We start from the raw sequence: 18,609 nt of genomic DNA, 5'->3' as shown, positions 1-18,609 counted from the left end.
TAGCTATAAAGCCAGCAATACCTGGTGAAAGTGGGTGAAAAATCATTGTCATCTAAGCTATAAATATGTTCTAAGTAAGCTCTGTACCTTTAGTATTCCGTTTTTCAGTGGTCCCATGCCGTATGCAAATGAGCAGAAAAGAGTCAAATCTTCATCTGAAAAGAGTCAGATTTTCATTCCTCCAGCGTCTCAGAGTGGACTCCACCTCCTTCTTTTTGATTGACAGCTCCTTAGCCAGTCAGGGCCGGACAGGTGCCGGCGGTGGGCGGGGTTAAGAAGCTGAGTCCCAGAGGGAAAACGTATTGCCATAAAAGGCGGGAAAAGTTTAAATGTCTACATTTACTGACAGAGGAGGACTTCAGGAAAGAAGAAAACAGGAACGAACTCTGGACAGCTGCGGCCATTGAGGGGTCAGGCGAATTTGACAGGTAAGATGTTGATGACAGGATCCCTTTAAGGGATGTACTTTCCCAAATGGGGTCACTTTTGGAGGGTTTCTACTGTTTTGAACCCTCAGGAGCTTTGCAAATGCAACAAATGCGACATGGCACCTAAAAACCATTCCAGCTAAATTTGGGCTCCAAAAGCCAAATGGTGCTCCTTTCCTTCTGACCACATATGGGGTATTGTCGTAATCAGGAGAAATTGATTTTCAAATATTAGGGTGCTCTTTCTCCTTTATTCCTTGTAAAAATGTTACATTTCCAAATTTTTTCACAAAAAATTGATTTTTTCATTTCATGGCATAATTCCACAAAATTCTGCATAAAAAAACTGTAGGGTCAAAATGCTCACTATACCCCTTAAGGGTGTAGATTCCCAAATGGGGTCACTTTTGGGAGTTTTCCACTGTTTTGGCACCACAAGACCTCTTTAAACCTGACATGGTGCCTAAAATGTATTCTAATAAAAAGGAGGTCCCAAAATTCACTAGGTACTCCTTTGCTTCTGAGGCCTGTGTATCAGTCCATTAGCAAACTATGTGGGATATATATAAAACTGCAGAATCTGGGCAATAAATATTTAGTCACGTAATTCTGGTAAAACCTTCTGTTACAGAAAAAAATGGATTAAAATCAGATTTTCGGCAAAAAAAATGAAATTTGTACATTTCACCTCAATTTCTCTTAGGAAATTGGAATAGGAATTACTATGAAACGCCTAAAGGGTTAAGATTTATAGGGGGTTTCTAGTATATAGGTCCATTAAAGCCACTTCAGAACTGAACTGGTCCCTAAAAAAAAAGTTCTAAGCCTTGTAACATCCTAGAAAAATTTAAAAATGTTCAAAAAATGATGCCAACATAAAGTAGACATATGGGAAATGTGAACTAGTAACTATTTTGTGTGGTATTAATATCTGTCTTACAAGCACATACATTTAAATTTATAAAAATGCTAATTTTTGTTGGTGTTTTCTAAATATGTTGGTGTTTTTCACAAATAACCAAATAACCAAATATCAACCAAATTTTGCCTCTAACTGAAAGGACAATGTGAAAACAATTTCAGAATTGCTTGAAAAAATAAAAGTATTCCAAAGTTATTACCACATAAAGTGACACATGTCAGATTTGAAAAAAATGGCCTGGTCCATTAGGTGAAAGCAGGCTGTATACTTAAGGGGTTAAAGGGAATATAAGTATTTACTAAAATAGACCTGTTAAGACAGGTGACAACTCCTCTTTAAAAATGGTAAAAAATGAAAACTATGTACAGTATATAAGAAGCTTGCCTTACTTTTTACCATACAATGAATAAGCTCTAATTACATAGATCCTGATCCTGGCGGTAGTCATGGCAATGGATATCCCCATGACTTTCAGACCAACGCTTCTCTATGGCGGCCCAAAATGACTGTCCAGTTAGGAGACTGAACAGTTAATTTAAAGGGATCCTACTGTATAATATATTTAATTATATTAATGCCTAATTGGCTAAAAATGGGCAGACAGTACAACTTTCTAAAATATGCATTCCAATTTCTACCTGTGCTGAGGGTATGGGAAGCTGGAGCTGTGTAACAAGTGAACGTAAAAGCATCTGTCTATGTTAGAGTAGGTGCTTCTGCATTTATAGGAGAATAGTTCCTGAATGGATTGTAAGGGAGAATGAAATTACAGTGTTTACATATCTCCCCACTCCCATCCTCAAGCCCAACTCCCCCCTCAGTCTCTGCCAGTACTAAGATGAGGTGCAAATTATAATATTGCACCCCTTTCAAATTCTAGCCTATGGGGCACTATTTCTATGTATAGTAACGGATATTCTATCATACATCCCAACTTTAAAGTATCACAGGGCAATTTTTGTCAGTTTTGAGTCACACCTCTAACTCCGCCTAGTCGCCGCCCATACACACCCAGTTCAACCCACACAGTATAATGCTCCCATAGTGCCTCCCCACTGTAAAATGCCACCATAGAACCCCACACAGTATAATGCCCCTATAGCTGCCCCCTCCACACAGTATAATTCCCCATAATGCCTCCCACACAGTATAATGCCAAATAGCTGCCCCCACACAGTGTAATGCTCCCATAGCTGCCCCCATACAGTATAATGCCCACACAAATTCCCCCATACAGTATAATGCCCCATAGCTGCCCACAAACATCATAATGCCCCCATACAGTATAATGCCCCCATAGCTACCCCCATACAGTATAATGCTTACACAGATGCCCCATACAGTATAATGCCCACACAAATTCCCAATACAGTATTATACTCCATAGCTGCCCCCATAGAGAATAATGCCCTATAGCTGCCCACATACATCATAATGCCCCCATAGCTGTCCCCATACAGTATAATGGCCCTATAGCTAACCCTATACAGTATAATGCCCCATAGCTGTTCCTATACAGTATAATACCCCCACAGCTGCCCCATACAGTATAATGTTCCTATAGCTGCACCTTATACAGTATAATGCCCCATAGCTGCCCCATACAGTATAATGTCTTCTTAACTGCCACCATACAGTATAATTCCCCATAGCTGCCCCCATGCAGTATAATGCCCCCTTAGCAGACCCTAGTGCCAGTCCCCACATATAAAGTGCCCGTGCCCACTTAGTCCCACAGTGTCTCCTGTAGATGGTGTCCATATACTGCTACAGTGCCCATGTAGATAGTGCCACACCCCCTTGAAGATAGCGCCACCCCCAGTGGATAGCACTACCCCCATGTAGATAGCGCTATCGGGGCTCCCTTTAGGAGCAAATTCTCCACCCAGAGCATAGGCCAGTAGATTCCACTCCACAAGGATCCCCTGACGTCACTGTCCATATATGGATAGTGACTCCAGGGGCTTCTCCTGGAGCAGAATCCCGTGCCAGAGCATCGCCAATGCTCTGGCCAGAGATTCCGCTCCCGGAGAAGCCACTGACGTCACTGTCCATATATGGATAGTGACGTAAAGGGCTTTCCCAAGACAGGAGTCCCCGGCCAGAGAGCTTCCATTGTTCTGGCTGGGGACTCCGAAGTTGAAAGGCCGACATCACTGTCCATATATGTACAGTGATGCCAAGGGCTTCCCACGGCTCAGTGTTTAAAGTACCGCTGTGCCCATGGACTTCTTGACGAGTGGACAGTGAATGCTGAAGCAGAGAGCTGACGGTTCCTTGCTTCAGCATTGGATTCAGCTGTATCTGATTAAGATGCAGTTGACACCGGGACATACCACCAGCAGGACCAACCGGAATGCGAGACGGTTGGGACGTCTCGGGACTGCCCTGCTGAATCCGGGACGGTTGGGAGATATGATTTATTCTAGCAAATATATATTACTCTTTGTAAAATAAAAAGTTCTACAATTTAAAAAAATACTTATCGCAGTTTTCAACATATCTGCTTGAAGTCTATCATTGGGAACTTTCATTGTTTTTTTTCTCCAGTGGATAAAAATCTGTCCAAATCATGTGATGGACAAACCCGTGCACAGCTCGATATAAGACATAGCTCTCAAAGAGGACCTGTCAACTCTCCTGACATGTGTATTTTATTAATTACTTGTATTGCCCATAAAATAGCAATACTGGAACATGCTCTGTTATTGTTACTTGAAATTTATGAATAAATTGATTGACAACTGGGTGCTACATGTTTTTACTCTCTCAGCACTGGTTGGACAGTGTCAGTCTGTGTAGGGACACACCACCAACTCGTAATATCCAGTAGTCAATTTATTAAAAAATTCATAGGAGGAATAACAGAGAAACGGCACAAAATAGAGTTCTAAGAAAAGATGCTCCAGAATTGTTATTTTATGGGGAATACAATTATTCACTAAAACAGACATATCAGGAGAGGTGTCAGGTTCTCTTTAAACACTGCACCGTAACAAAGTATGTAAGACAAATATATAACTTTATTTATACAAAGAATAACATTTATTTGCTGAAACCGGAATACCCCTATTATTGTTACAATGAGGTACCATAGTTCTTTTTCATGTTCTCAACTCTGTTATTTGACACAGCCAACAACTAACATGATTAATTTTATTTAAACACAGATAATTTTATATAGCGTTTTCTGTCTAATGCTATTTAAGTGATAAGGACTCATATTGCCAAATACTCTCTTAATGTCACATTTCACTCCATGATCTCATTATTTAAGCACTGTGTGTGCAGACTAAAATCTGAATAACAGCCTGCAACCGAGTTAAATGTCTCCATAATAAGATACAGGATCATGATGTAAATGTAATTTTGTATAAATTCCTCAAAGTTTTTAATATATGGGGCAATTTTGCCAATACGCACCAAGAGTCAAGAATCTCAATCATGTCTAAATCTGACCAAGACAAAGAGTGGTCTGTATTTGCCTATTCATCTTTTTGTGGACGGGGTAAGTCACTTCTGGTATTATTGCAACTTCCTACCATATTGAGTTGGAAACTTCAGCTAAGGAAATTTGGGTTAGAAAGGACAGGGTAAGGGAAAGGGAAAGGGAAAGGGAAAGGGAAAGAAGGAAGGCATATTGTACCAGAACCAGTCTACTGGTGACACTTTGTTTTGTTGACAATAACAGTATGAGTATGACACTACTTCTGCATGTGAGGAATGATAAACAGTGGACTAGGTCATCAGGACCTCTGGGACCCGCACCTATCTCTAGAACAGAGTCGCCTAAACCCCGTTCTACCGTTTTCTGCTGCAGCTGCCTCCCGGCCACTTCCTGACTTTATGGTCGGGAGCTACGCTGTTTCCATAAGTCCCATAGAACTGAATGGTAGCTACGGAAACAGCGTAGCTCGCATGCTATGCTACTTCTGTAACTGCTATTTTCTACTACGGAAGTTATGAGCTTGGCTGTTTTCGTACTCCCGACCATATAGTCAAGAAGTGGCCGGGAGGCAGCGGGAGCAGAAAAAGGTAGAAAGGAATTTAGGGGGCTCTATTCTAGAGATAGGTGAAGACAGAGCATTTTGGAGCAATGGTGACATCCTCGTTGCTCCAAAATGCTCATTTGCATATATACGTAATAAAACGATTTTCTCTCCAAAGGATGCACCCGTGAAAAAAATTTGTCATTTTAACTTAACCTTTATAGACCAACCATGATTGATAAGTCGTTCAGAACACAGCCATCTGAAATCACTAATGTATGGCTAGCTTTAGTAAAATCTGTCCAAGGTCTAACAGATCAACTCATATTTCTTGGATTATTTAGCTGTAATATATTAGGTAACAAATGATTCTTCAACGCTAATGAGAATATCTATATTCTCTTCAATTCGAGGGTCACAGAAAGAGTAAAGGTACTTTTACATTGGCCAATTTTGGCCGTTGCAATGAGTTCCGATCAACGAGAAAGCTCGTTGATTGGCACTCGTTTGCTCCTTTCACGTGGAGCTAGTATGGGGGACGAGCGCTCGTTACTTCGATCGCCCGGCCCCATACATTTCTATCATGTCGACAGCACATCTCTCTATTTACACAGGGAGATGTGGTGTCGACAACCGTAATGTTTTGAGCATTTAGAACTATTCGATCAGGTGATGAACGAGCGTTTGCTCGTTCATCGGCTGATCGCTGCCCTGTGTACACAGGGCGCTGACCAGAAACGAGCGTTCTGTGAACACTTGTTTGCCCGATAATTGGCTGCTGTAAAATGGCCCTTAGAGTCTTGTAGCAGCAACACAGCTGTTATGTTTAGCTCACATGCTGATAGCTGAAACCGCAATTAGCTTGGCACTGGCTAAACTGGGGTGTGAAGTTTTAAGGGTCAATGTTTTTTTACCCTTTAACCTCTTTAATCCCCAGGTCGCAGTTCCCAGAGTAGTCACCGACTAGTAGTTGGAGCAAGTAGAGCAAAAATGTAAATGGGAGCAAGAATGTAGCTGTTACCAAGTATCAGTCCAGAGGGCGACAAAACCAGAGAATAAGGCAGAAGGAGGAATACGGTTGGAGTAGATAATTTTTCTTTTTGAGGCAGGAGCCTGTCATCCAGCTCCAAGTAGCCACGGGCTGTTGTGTGCTACTAAGAGCTGGGTGACATGCTCCTGCCACAAAGAGAAAAATTATCTACCCCAACCCTTGGATCCTCTGATGACATTAGCTGGAGGAAACGCGTTAGGACAAAGAGTTAGGGGTAACTGTAGAGGACTTATGCATTCTTTAGAGGAATTAGGTTCTGGATGGGGACGTCCCTCTTTATGGCGTTCACTTGATATGGTGAGATAGCTTGGTAGGTGTAGGCTCATGATAGGACTTAATAGGGAATTTTTGCTGTCCCTCTCCAGCTGTGACCCCAGACCATTCCTCTACAGCTATGACCCCAGAACTGGCAAGATTGTTCCTGTCTTTTTCTGCTATAACTTGATCTTTAGGATATTTTTTTTTATAATTTCAGTTATGCACATGATGTTTAAAAGCTTACATTGTGGCTATCGCCTTTTTCCCAAAGTATGTCCTTTCCTTTCCCACTTATATGGATATATTTGCACATACGTTTGTTCTTAAGTGACTATTTTGGTCTATTATATGCATTATCAATTAACAGTTACATTTTAACGATATTTTCATTCATCCTCTTGAAACGCATTGATTCAGTAACTGGTAACAACAACAAGTAGAAGGAGAATCCAAGAGATGTGGTCAGACAAGCCGGGTCAGAAAGTAGCTTCACAATAGATAATATACAGCACAGGAACCAGGTTAGATAAACTAATAACTAATACTGAAGCCAGGACTTAGGGGGTTCAGAGAGGATCAGAGCCTGGGAATCGACACAAGGATAGTGTGAAATGCCTTTTCCAAGGGACAGTCTACTCATGGTTTGTAATAGATGAGGAAACCTGCTCTTTAGTTAGTACCCAGAGGGGTGAAGAAATTTTGAGGCAGATTTTTCTGCCTGCAAAAAAACTCAGTGTGAACAGGGCCTAAACTTGAATGGTATCTACATTTTTATTGCCAATTGCAACCCCCATATGCACAAATCCCAACCATATATACAGTTTACTTTCATTATTCATCTATTGTTTGAAATAAATATCTCTACCTCTACTAGACACCACCACTCTAACACCAAACTCACAAAGACCCTTTACCACTACTTATTCAGCTGGTCCCGATCTTACCCCTCTAGTCTTATGCTTACCCCTCCAAAGCCTTCACCACATGGTTAAATATGGGTAAGCATGGATATAATTTTTGCCATACTTTAAGGCTCTAGTCAAGCAATACTAGATGTGTGGCGTATCTATGCATCCTTATTTTAGGTTTGGTCGGTGTGGGTTGTGATTGTACAATTTGCTGCAAAGTATTATTTTTGTTAATATTTTCATACAAAACTATGCTTGGGAACCATATTGTAGCAGCATAGATTGTTAGAGAAAGTTATTAGAAATCGATTTGGAATGTTTTAGGTTGTCTAGTTTCAAAAAGTTTAGGGGTTCAGGGGTCACTAAAATGTTTTGAGCCTAAAATTCTGTTTTGCAGTGCATATATTTGGGAAAACTTTAAAATTCAAAAACGTTTAACCTGGATTACTTTTTTGCTATCCTCTTAATATCTAGCCGAGCAAACCTAGTTGTTTAAGGTACTCGGTTCAGCACATTTTATGGTTTAAGGTTTTGTACATTTTGTGGTTGTTACATACTATTTAAGTACAAAATAATTACAAAAATACCAATCCATCCTTATGCAGCTGTAGTATTGTATAGGATTACTTCAGTTTCATCGTTTAAAATTTATGGTAGTTTTGATTACAAAGTGTTACAATATGTTACAATATTTACAAATGTTATATTTTTTTATGTTTCAATAATTTAAAGAGGCTCTGTCACCAGATTTTGCAACCCCTATCTGCTATTGCAGCAGATAGGCGCTGCAATGTAGATTACAGTAACGTTTTTATTTTAAAAAAACGAGCATTTTTGGCCAAGTTATGACCATTTTTGTAGTTATGCAAATGAGGCTTGCAAAAGTCCAAGTGGGTGTGTTTAAAGTAAAAGTCCAAGTGGGCGTGTATTAGGTGCGTACATCGGGGCGTTTTTAATACTTTCACTAGCTGGGCGCTCTGATGAGAAGTAACATCCTCTTCTCTTCAGAACGCCCAGCTTGTGACAGTGCAGATCTGTGACGTCACTCACAGGTCCTGCATCGTGACGGCCACATCGGCACCAGAGGCTACAGTTGATTCTGCAGCAGCAACAGCGTTTGCAGGTAAGTCGATCTTACCTGCAAACGCTGATGCTGCTGCAGAATCAACTGTAGCCTCTGCTGCCGATGTGGCCGTCACGATGCAGGACCTGTGAGTGACGTCACAGATCTGCACTGTCAGAAGCTGGGCGTTCTGAAGAGAAGAGGATGTTACTTCTCATCAGAACGCCCAGCTAGTAAAAGTATTAAAAACGCCCCGATGTACGCACCTAATACACGCCCACTTGGACTTTTACTTTTAAACACACCCACTTGGACTTTTGCAAGCCTCATTTGCATAACTACAAAAATGGTCATAACTTGGCCAAAAATGCTCGTTTTTTAAAAATAAAAACGTTACTGTAATCTACATTGCAGCGCCTATCTGCTGCAATAGCAGATAGGGGTTGCAAAATCTGGTGACAGAGCCTCTTTAACAATAGTGTCAAGCATAACAAAACATTTGCTATCAGGAAATCTCAGTAAAACAGGCATATATAACTATATTTAAAAAAAATATAAAAATATATAGATTTATGACATCATAATTGGTGACATGATTGAAGAAATTATCCCTGAACTGATGCAAAGTATAACAGCAATAATTGTTCAGCCACCTGGTTAAGTACAACACCCAATGTTCCAGTAGTGAAAGGGTGAAACAGCGGTAAAACATTTGGAACCTCGTTAACCACTTGGCGACATACGACGTACTATTACTGACTGAAATGTCACCAAGGGGAAGTATGGAGCGCGCTAACGCACGGAGCGCACTCCAAACTCGGCGGGTAACGGCTATGTTACACAGCCGACACCTCACTCCAGCAGGCGGAATCAAAGTTGACTTTAATTCCGCCTGCTTAACACTTTGAGGCTGGGTTCACACGACCATGTTACGTCCGTAATGTACGGAACGTATTTCGGCCGGAAGACCCGGACCGAACACAGTGCAGGGGGCCGGGCTCCTAGCATCATAGTGATGTACGATGCTAGGAGTCCCTGCCTCTGCGTGGAACTACTGTCCCGTACTGTAATCATGATTACAGTACGGGACAGTTGTCCTGCAGCGAGGCAGGGACTCCTAGCATCGTACATCACTATGATGCTAGGAGCCCGGCTCCCTGCACTGTGTTCGGTCCGGGTCTTCCGGCCGAAATACGTTCCGTACTTTACGGACGTAACATGGTCGTGTGAACCCAGCCTAAATGATGCTGCGGTCAATCATGACCGCAGCATTTAAATTGTTAGAATAAGGGGGCGCCCCCTCAAACACGCCATCAGCCACCCACCCCGCTCGGTGCGATTGGCCGTTTACAATGGTTGTTATGGCAGCCTGGGGGCCTAATAATGGCCCCCAGGTCTGCGATCTTTGTACTGCTTTGAAGCTCTGCCTCTGGCAGGGCTTCAAAGAAGACTGTCCGTATAACGATATACAGCAATACATTAGTATTGCATTATATCATGCAAGCGATCCAACGGTCGCTGGTTCAAGTCTCCTAGGGGAAATAATAAAAAAAAAAAGTAAAAGACAGTTAAAGGGTTTTTTTACGCTTAAAAAAAAAAGTATTAAACGTTCAAAAAAAAAACTTTTTCCCATTTTTCCCCTAAAGTAATGTTAAAAAAAATAAACGTTGACATAACTGGTATCGCCGCGTCTATAAATGTCGGAACTATCACAATATAGCATTGTTTAACCCGCTCGGTGATCGCCGTAAAAATGAAAAATTATAAAACATGCAAATTGCTGTTTTTTGGTCACCTTAGCTCTCCAAAAAAATTAAATAAACAGTGATCAAAAAGTCGCATATACCCCAAAATGGTATCGGTGAAAACGAAAGCTTACCTCGTAAAAATTAAGCCCTCACATCGATAAATTGACGGAAAACTAAAAAAGTTATGCCTCTCAGAACATGGTGACACAAAGCATTTATTTTCTTTATTTTCTAAGTAGTAAAACATAAAACAAAACATATAAATTTGGTATCAACGTAATCGTATCAACCTGTAGAATAAGGTAAATATGTAGTTTTTACTGCCTGATAGACAGCGTAAAAACAAACCCCCCCCCCCCCCCCAAATGGCATAATCGCTGTTTTTATTCCATTTCACCCCACAAATATTTTGTTTTTCAGCTTCCCAGTACATTATGCGGTACAATGAATGGTTTCATAACAAACTACAACTTGTCCCACAAAAAAGAAGCCCTCATACGGCTATGTCGACAAAAAAACAAAGAAGTTATGGCTCTTGGAAGGCGGGGAGGAAAAAACGAAAATGAAAAAACTGAAATTGGATGTGTCTCCAAGGGGTTAAAGATTGCATTAGGAAACTGCATGTATATCTGTTCTCTAATGTAATTATAGGAATTTTTCTCTTTTCAAAGAGCAAACCAATAATAACCTGGAGAAATGTGAGGAACTTGATTTTACCCAGACTTCACTGCAGGATCATTCAACAGAATACAGGCCACCACAAGTGCTGTCAATTTTCTTTTGGCATATCTTGACTGGTTTTAGAGAATACAGGCTGTTATAAACCAAAAAATGTATTCGGGCACAGAGAATTTAAAAAAAACTTGCTGTCCTGCAGAAAATTATCAGCTGAATCCTGCCTGCAAACGGAGGCATTTCTATAAGGGTATGTTCACACGCTGAGCCAAAAACGTCTGAAAATACGGAGCTGTTTTCAAGAGAAAACAGCACCTGATTTTCAGACGTTTTTTGAGCAACTCACGTTTTTCGCTGCGTTTTTGCGCCGTTTTTTCGTCCATTTTTGGAGCTGTTTTCAATAGAGTCTATGAGAAAACGGCTCCAAAAATGTCCCAAGAAGTGTCCTGCACTTCTTTTGACGAGGCTGTAATTTTACGCGTCGTCTTTTGACAGCTGTCAAACGACGACGCGTAAATGACAGGTCGTCGGCACAGTACGTCGGTAAACCCATTCAAATGAATGGGCAGATGTTTGCCGACGTATTGGAGCCGTATTTTCAGGCGTAAATCGAGGCATAATACGCCTCGTTTACGCCTGAAAATAGGTCGTGTGAACCCAGCCTGACAGTGTTACATTAAGGAATTGCTGTGTATGAAATTCTCATATAATTCTCTTATATAAATTTTAAACTGGAGAATTTGGTCCTATCTTTTGTCACAAAGACCCTTTAGAAAATTGTATACCAAGCAATAATAATATCTTTCTTCTTGTTGGCCTTGTTGGATAATCCTAACTTCATCTAAGTCTTCTTCTTTACTACTGTGGCCCGTTATCCATGTTTCTTTTCTCATTTCTTATTATTCCTCTTCTTACTATTCTCCTTCTTGTCTCATTCTCTGCTTCTGTAACAGATGCTACTTATTAAAAATCTAGAGCCTTCTCAGACACTCCTCCCCGCCTGTCAATCATCCCTCCTAATTCTTCTGATTGATTTTCTGTCAAAAATCTTCCCACCCATTTCTATAGACATTACCTATGGAGACTTTGTCTGCAACAACTACTACCATGTCTACCAAGTACCTCCTAGGGTTTATTGACCTAGAAATTAGCATATTTTGCACTTTGTTAAAACCTACCTGGGTATATTTTTGGTTGCTACTTTCAGGCCCATTTACCCACTGTCATGAAAAACTAGGCTCAATAGCTGTAAGACACCACTAGTACTTACTACTGTAATATTATGGAGAGAATATAAAGCTCAATTACATTTATTTATATTCAAATTGTTTTTGTGAAAAAATTCTGTTTAATGAAAGTTACAGTATATTTATAGTAAAGTTGTTAACATTTCTCTCGTCTGTGAAGAATCAAAGCTATTTTTATTTACTTGAGTGAAATGATGTTGTGCAGACTTTTTTTTAGATTTCCTTTCATTTCCTATGGCTTTGCTTGTAAACAGAACTCAATTTTTAAACAATTATGTTGTAGATCCACTTTCACTAATGATAACTAACTATCTTAAACTAACTGTTCTTAGGCTATGTTCACACTGTGTTTGTAATGTACATTCAGCATATGCACTGGGAAAGCTCCCTAAACATATGCCAAACCGATCCATATGGTGCTATAGACCCAACAGAGGACAAATGAGTGTCCTTTAGATATCGGCCAGACAGGTATGCTTCAGAATACCTTTTTTTCCACTGTATTGAATAGCGGAGTTGACTTAGGTGTTCAATACAGAGGCACCCTGCTAGTTAAAGCACTATGAATCTTAAAGCTGTTCTATAGCTCATATTTTTATATGCTCAGCCAACAATATGCAATCAGGATTTCAACCTGAATAATTCTATTGTTCCCCTTAAAAAGTAGCACAAGAACTCGTTGGCAGCCGCTTATCTTCCTATTGAATAATCATGTACAATCAATGCATGTTTATGGCAGACTTGGGGCTAATAGCAGTCAACCTAAATAATAATTTGGTCAATAGCTAATGCAGGCGTAAGGTCAGTTGAAAACGTACAATATATTTGTCTATCTATCTATCTATCTATCTATCTATCTATCTATCTATCTATCTATCTATCTATCTATCTATCTATCTATCTATCTTATCTATCTTATCTATCTATCTATCTATCTATCTATCTATCTATCTATCTATCTATCTATCTATCTATCTATCTATCTATCTATCTATCTATCTATCTATCTATCTATCTATCTATCTATCGTTTTGCTCTTTTAACTGATTATGGAATGGTGCTCATTCTAAGTTACATTCATGCAGATAGGGCACTCCAATTCATTGCAAAAGAGTCTGAGTTGTAGGACATTTTGTAAAGTACTCTCTTTTTAGGACAATGTTCTTGAGTCTGTCTAAACAATGTAGACAGTAATCATGAGTAGACATCTATAATTTATATGTAACTAGGGGCCATACAAATGCTAAAGTCTACTAAGGAAATGATGCACCGTAAACATAACGGTGTATATTCTCTGAGTCATATTCAACATCTCAGAAAGCCTACCAATGTCCAGTGGTCTTTACCAAAGAAAACACTTGATTACAGTAAATATCATAGTACAGCATAATTTATATGATTGACACATTAAAAATGAGAAGTATAGAACTATGCCGTTCAGCCCAGCATTCCTGCTCCAGACTATATCAGATGGTTGCCCATACAGCAGTCTTTTTGACAGCTGTCAACTGGCAGAAGAAATCCATTAAATTTGTGTTCTGGGAAACCTCCTATTAGCCCACAAATCATTAAATCAACAGCTTTCACGTAGGGACATTCATGCAGAATGCAACAAGTTAGTTGTGACTCTACATTATAAAACAATGTGAGCTTCTTATGGGCATACATTGTGCTGTCATTTTTGGAATTCTCAATATGTAATGTAAACATTGGGTTTGATGAGTTGTTCATATGTCTTATTATCAGTGATCATTTTTATGTAGAAACTTAATTTATGTTAGTTCTATTTTTTTCAGCCTGTTTAGAAAGGAGGCTTGATGTTAACAAGTGGTGACCAATTTATGGCCATTGTGTCTTTCAAACATCATCTTGATGAGAAATAGTCTCTTAGGAAAATCTGTATGAACAACATACTTGTTGACTATTAAGCAATGTAGGACAGGATGCTTTCGGATATCTATGTACTTGGGAATATGTCCAGGCATATGAAGGATATCATGTTTAATCAACAGACACGTAAGGTCCAATTTATTTTTTTACCCGCACCAGCATTACCTTTAGACTCTGTACCTCTTTTATACAGTAATGATTCCCATGTAAAATAAAATATGCACACAAGACCAATTACATTGTATCTGTTTTAAGTACTAGTATTTCATTACGTTGCGTGCTCTGTATTGGACTGTTTTAATTATGTGCCCCCTGCACCTATATAATACCGGTGAACCTGTTTTAAACTTTTTTAACCGGGCTGAAGCAGAACATTATGCTTGAATCCTGTCTGTTCAATAGATCAACATTGCTTTTCGGCTACATCTCGATGAGAAGTACAAATTACAGTCATTTTGGTCCCTGTAAGCTGGGTGTTTATCATTCACGGCAAAGCTGCCTGTGCCGGAGGCTTTGATAAAATACTGTATAAAAGGTAAAGCCTGAGCTAAGCTTTTCGTGTGGACAGAGTGCATTTTGATAAATATACCATGAAAAGAAGCTGTGTCCAATCTTTCTGCCTCGCCATCTTTGCTGTGAGCATTTCAGGCTACATGTTGATAAACTATTTGCCTTTTCAATTACTCGTTTGCCTGCATTGCAAGGGTTATCCTTCATCATCAGTTTGAGAACGTTGCTGTTATCTCTTGCATATCAATGTGGACTGCAACGCATTCTCATGCTTCCTGTCCTTCCTTCAATGTTCGAAGACAAAACAAATCATGTGTATGTTATGTGTCTCAAGGCTGCATTGTCACACTCTTGATGCCTTTGGTTAGCCTCATAACAAAAAATATGGGAGTGTGTATTAGGAATTCTGTTGGAGAACATGATAGGGTTATATTTATCAAGAAAGATTAAGCATTTGGGTCTTTAAAATTCACATCCATATTGTTTATTAAAAAAAAAAACATTATTTTAGGGACATCATATTATTTTGGTAGTAAAGATTGTCTTATGATTCAAGCTTTTGGTTTCAAAATTTTATTCAAAGAGAATATAGAAGATGTGGAGTAACGACAGGAACTGAGAAGATATTACACCTGTTAACCATAAGAGTTGCCCTTAATGACCTCTAACCCTTTGTAGACACCTTGAGATAGTCCTATTCTCAAAGCAAGGTTCTTCTTCCAAATATTTGCCCCAGATTACCCAATTCTGAAACATTTTAGATCATTGCTTTGGTTGACCAGATTATGTTTCACTTTTAAAGAAATTGTTACTGTTTTAGGAAATGTGTTCATTGAGGTTCTACGCATTTATGCAATCGGGAGGAACATACGCTCCTACTTACACCCATTTATTATTAAGTTCTAAACATTTTTCTTGGAATGACAAAAGATGACTTACCAGGTCACCCTGAGTTCTGAAGGTCAGTTTCTGGTCTTTGCTTTTCATTAAAAATAGTGGTTAATGAGAGGCTCATTTATTCCTTATGTGATCAACTCTGTTGTCTAATCCATTGCCCAATATCCTAGATTAAATCCCATGGTCACAATCCACATCTCGGCAGATATACCACAGGATCACATACAGAATCAACAAAATGGCAAAAATGAACAAAGCTACTAAAATAGCCTTGGTCACAGGAGATATGAGGGACTGCATGTCACCTACGGGTTCAGACTGAGAAGAATAGTTGGCAATTACTGTGAATAATAAAACAAAGGTTAACCAATGGTCTCTGGCATCAACATGCAACTGCTATTGAGCAAGGTACCAACTAGGACCTGTGGATCATCTGCATCGCTCCGTGCCAAGTTGAATGAGATGTACAAATGGTGCTTTATTCCACTTGACAGGGAAAAGGGAAAGAAAATCACAGCCCGTCTATAACAGATTCAAAATCTGCTCTGCACACGTCCATCTGAGTCTCCAGCACAAGAGATCAAAGCTTTAACTAGAGCAAAGAGAGGGACTGCGCAGAAGAAACTTAATGATGCTAATAATCCTGCCATGGAAGCAGCCCTGATCCTCCAGACTTCCTTTATTCTAGCAGAAGACACAGGATGCAGTCAAACTTGAAGAACAAAAAATAGTGCGAAGAGTTGAATTGAAGTTGATGTGAGCTCCTGCTGTCGCTTCCACCAAAAGCCATCAGCCGGGGACAGAGAAGAGGCTTCGAAATAACCGGAAAGAGGCATAAAAGTTGCGAAAGAAGAGGTTTAGAAGGTCAGACCTGCATGGTTTACCACTATAGCTTAGAAGATAACGTGCTAATTAGTCGACGTTGGTTAATAATGTATTACCAGTGCCAAGGTATAGCTAGCGTAACTGTGAGAGGTGTGTAGTCAGTATGCATGCATGATGGAAAGGGGCTTTAGCATGAGTGGTGTGAGAGACTCTTGTGTGTATATGTCTGCAGCTAGGCTGCTGCAGACTGAGGACTAGCTTGATTAGTATTCTACCCAGCAATGTCTCTCCCTCCTTCTCCTACCTCAATATCTCCCTCTGTCCTCCCCCTTCCCCCTACAAATCTCCTCCCCTTCTTCGCTATCATTCAGTCACTGAATGACACTCACCCTTATCCTCTGGTGTCATTATTATGTTGTGTTCAGACAGCATGCTGGAGGTTACAATATAAGAACGGTTCAAGGTGTAAAAATCGCGAGATGGTGCGGTCATGAAATAATGTTTTTTTTTCTGCAAATAAATGTAACAATGGGATAAATACATTGGGACACTTGTTTGTGCATCAGGTTCTATGACACGTCTTGTGCCCTATAGTTATGTCATAGAATTAACCCTTTTTGCTATTTAAGGTGTATCTGAGGAACAAATAACATCTACTAGCATTATTAGCCTAAATGGATACTGTGACTTTATACCGTTAGAACCAGAATTAATAAATGTGTATACCTCTTTAAATGAAATGATAGAATTCATCCACTGCTTGGTTTATTTATATGGAATGATCAACCAAACAACTATAGAAGCTTGTCTGTCTGTCCAGGGAGGGGAAATCAGGTCAAGAGTAAAAAAGGGACAATTTGTCAGCAAAAGGATGTGTCAGTATCATTGACTTTCATTGACTCCACTTTCTTGTGTTCTACAGTACTTGTAATTCTATTCGCTTAATTGATGGAACGTGTTTGGTGGTCGCCTTTCTGATGAGGGTATTTTACTTTATAATGAGAGTAGATCTAAGAAATCCAGTGCTGTGAACATTTCTTCTCTTCTTGCCTATTTGTCACACTTGAATATTTTAGAGCATCAAAGTCCTTTTAATATTTGACAAAGACAACCCAAGTACACGCAAAATGTTGTTTTTAAATGATGGTTTTATTATTGAAGGAAAAATGCTATTCAACCCTTGCCTGGCCCTATGTAAAAAAAAGTAAAGTACCCCTTTAACTACTTAATTAACCATCTAACCAAATTTTATTGACAATTGGGATTAATTTCACTAGCCACACCAAGGCATGATTACTGCCAGACCTGTTGAATCAAAACTTTACTTAAATAGGAGCTGTTTGGCAAGGTGAAGCAGGCTTGAAGGTTTCAAAAAGCAGTACAAAATGGCACGTGCTAAAGAGATTCAAAAACAGATGCCAAATAAAGTAATTGAAATCTACAAGTGTGGAACAGGTTACAAAACCATTGCTTTTCACCAAGAGCACATTGACGACTCATCCAGGAGGTCACAAAAGAACCCAGACAAACATCTAAAGAGCTGCAGGCCTCACTTGCCTCAGTTAAGGTCAATGTACGCGATTTCACAATAAGAAAGATAATGAGCAAAATTGGCATCCATGGGAAGTTCCAAGGTGCAAACCACTGCTGACCAAAAAGAACACAAAGGCTCATCTTGCTTTTGCCAAAAAACATCTAGATTACCCCTGAGACTTTTGGGATAAAATTCTGGGGACTGATTCGTCAAGGGTGGAACTTTCTGGAAGACATGGGTCACGTTACATCTGGCATAAAGATAACACAGAATTCCACCATAAGAACACCATACCAACAAACAAAAATCGTGGTAGTGGTGTTCTTGGGGCTGCTTTGCTTCTGCAGGACCTGGCCGACTAGTCATAATTGATGGAACCATGAATTATGCTCTCTATCAGTCAATCCCGAAGGAGAATGTCCGCCCGTCAATTCGTGGCCTAAAGCTCAAGCGCAGTCGGGTTATGCAACAGGACAATTATCCAAAGCCCACAAGCAAAGCCACCTCTGAATGGCTTAAAAGGAACAAAATTAAGGGTTTGGAGTGGCCGAGTCAAAGTCCTGACTTGAATCCCATTGAGATGCTGTGGCTATACCTTAAAGTGCTGCGTAATATGTTGGCGCTATATAAATAAAGATTATTATTAAATGCGCAGTTCATGCTC

At 39.7% G+C, this 18,609-nt stretch overlaps 1 protein-coding gene across 3 annotated transcripts in view; it reads right to left on the bottom strand.

The window, feature by feature from the left end:
- Positions 1-16,903, bottom strand: part of LOC142743328 (E3 SUMO-protein ligase ZBED1-like) — a 148,706-nt gene extending 131,803 nt beyond the window's left edge. For 2 of the 3 annotated variants that reach the window (XR_012881544.1, XR_012881545.1), the window contains exon 1: positions 15,629-16,780. The gene's annotated coding sequence lies outside the window, so the exon portion shown is untranslated. Of the gene's footprint in view, positions 1-15,628; positions 16,781-16,800 lie in introns of those variants that run through there. The other variant, XM_075853991.1, reaches the window with a different exon arrangement.
- Between the last annotated feature and the right edge of the window lie 1,706 nt (positions 16,904-18,609).

The sequence above is a fragment of the Rhinoderma darwinii genome, chromosome 2, assembly GCF_050947455.1.
Source record: "Rhinoderma darwinii isolate aRhiDar2 chromosome 2, aRhiDar2.hap1, whole genome shotgun sequence".
Classification (NCBI taxonomy): domain Eukaryota; kingdom Metazoa; phylum Chordata; class Amphibia; order Anura; family Rhinodermatidae; genus Rhinoderma; species Rhinoderma darwinii.
The sequence above is the reverse complement of the archived record's forward strand: the minus strand, read 5'-3'. Positions and strand labels throughout refer to the sequence as shown.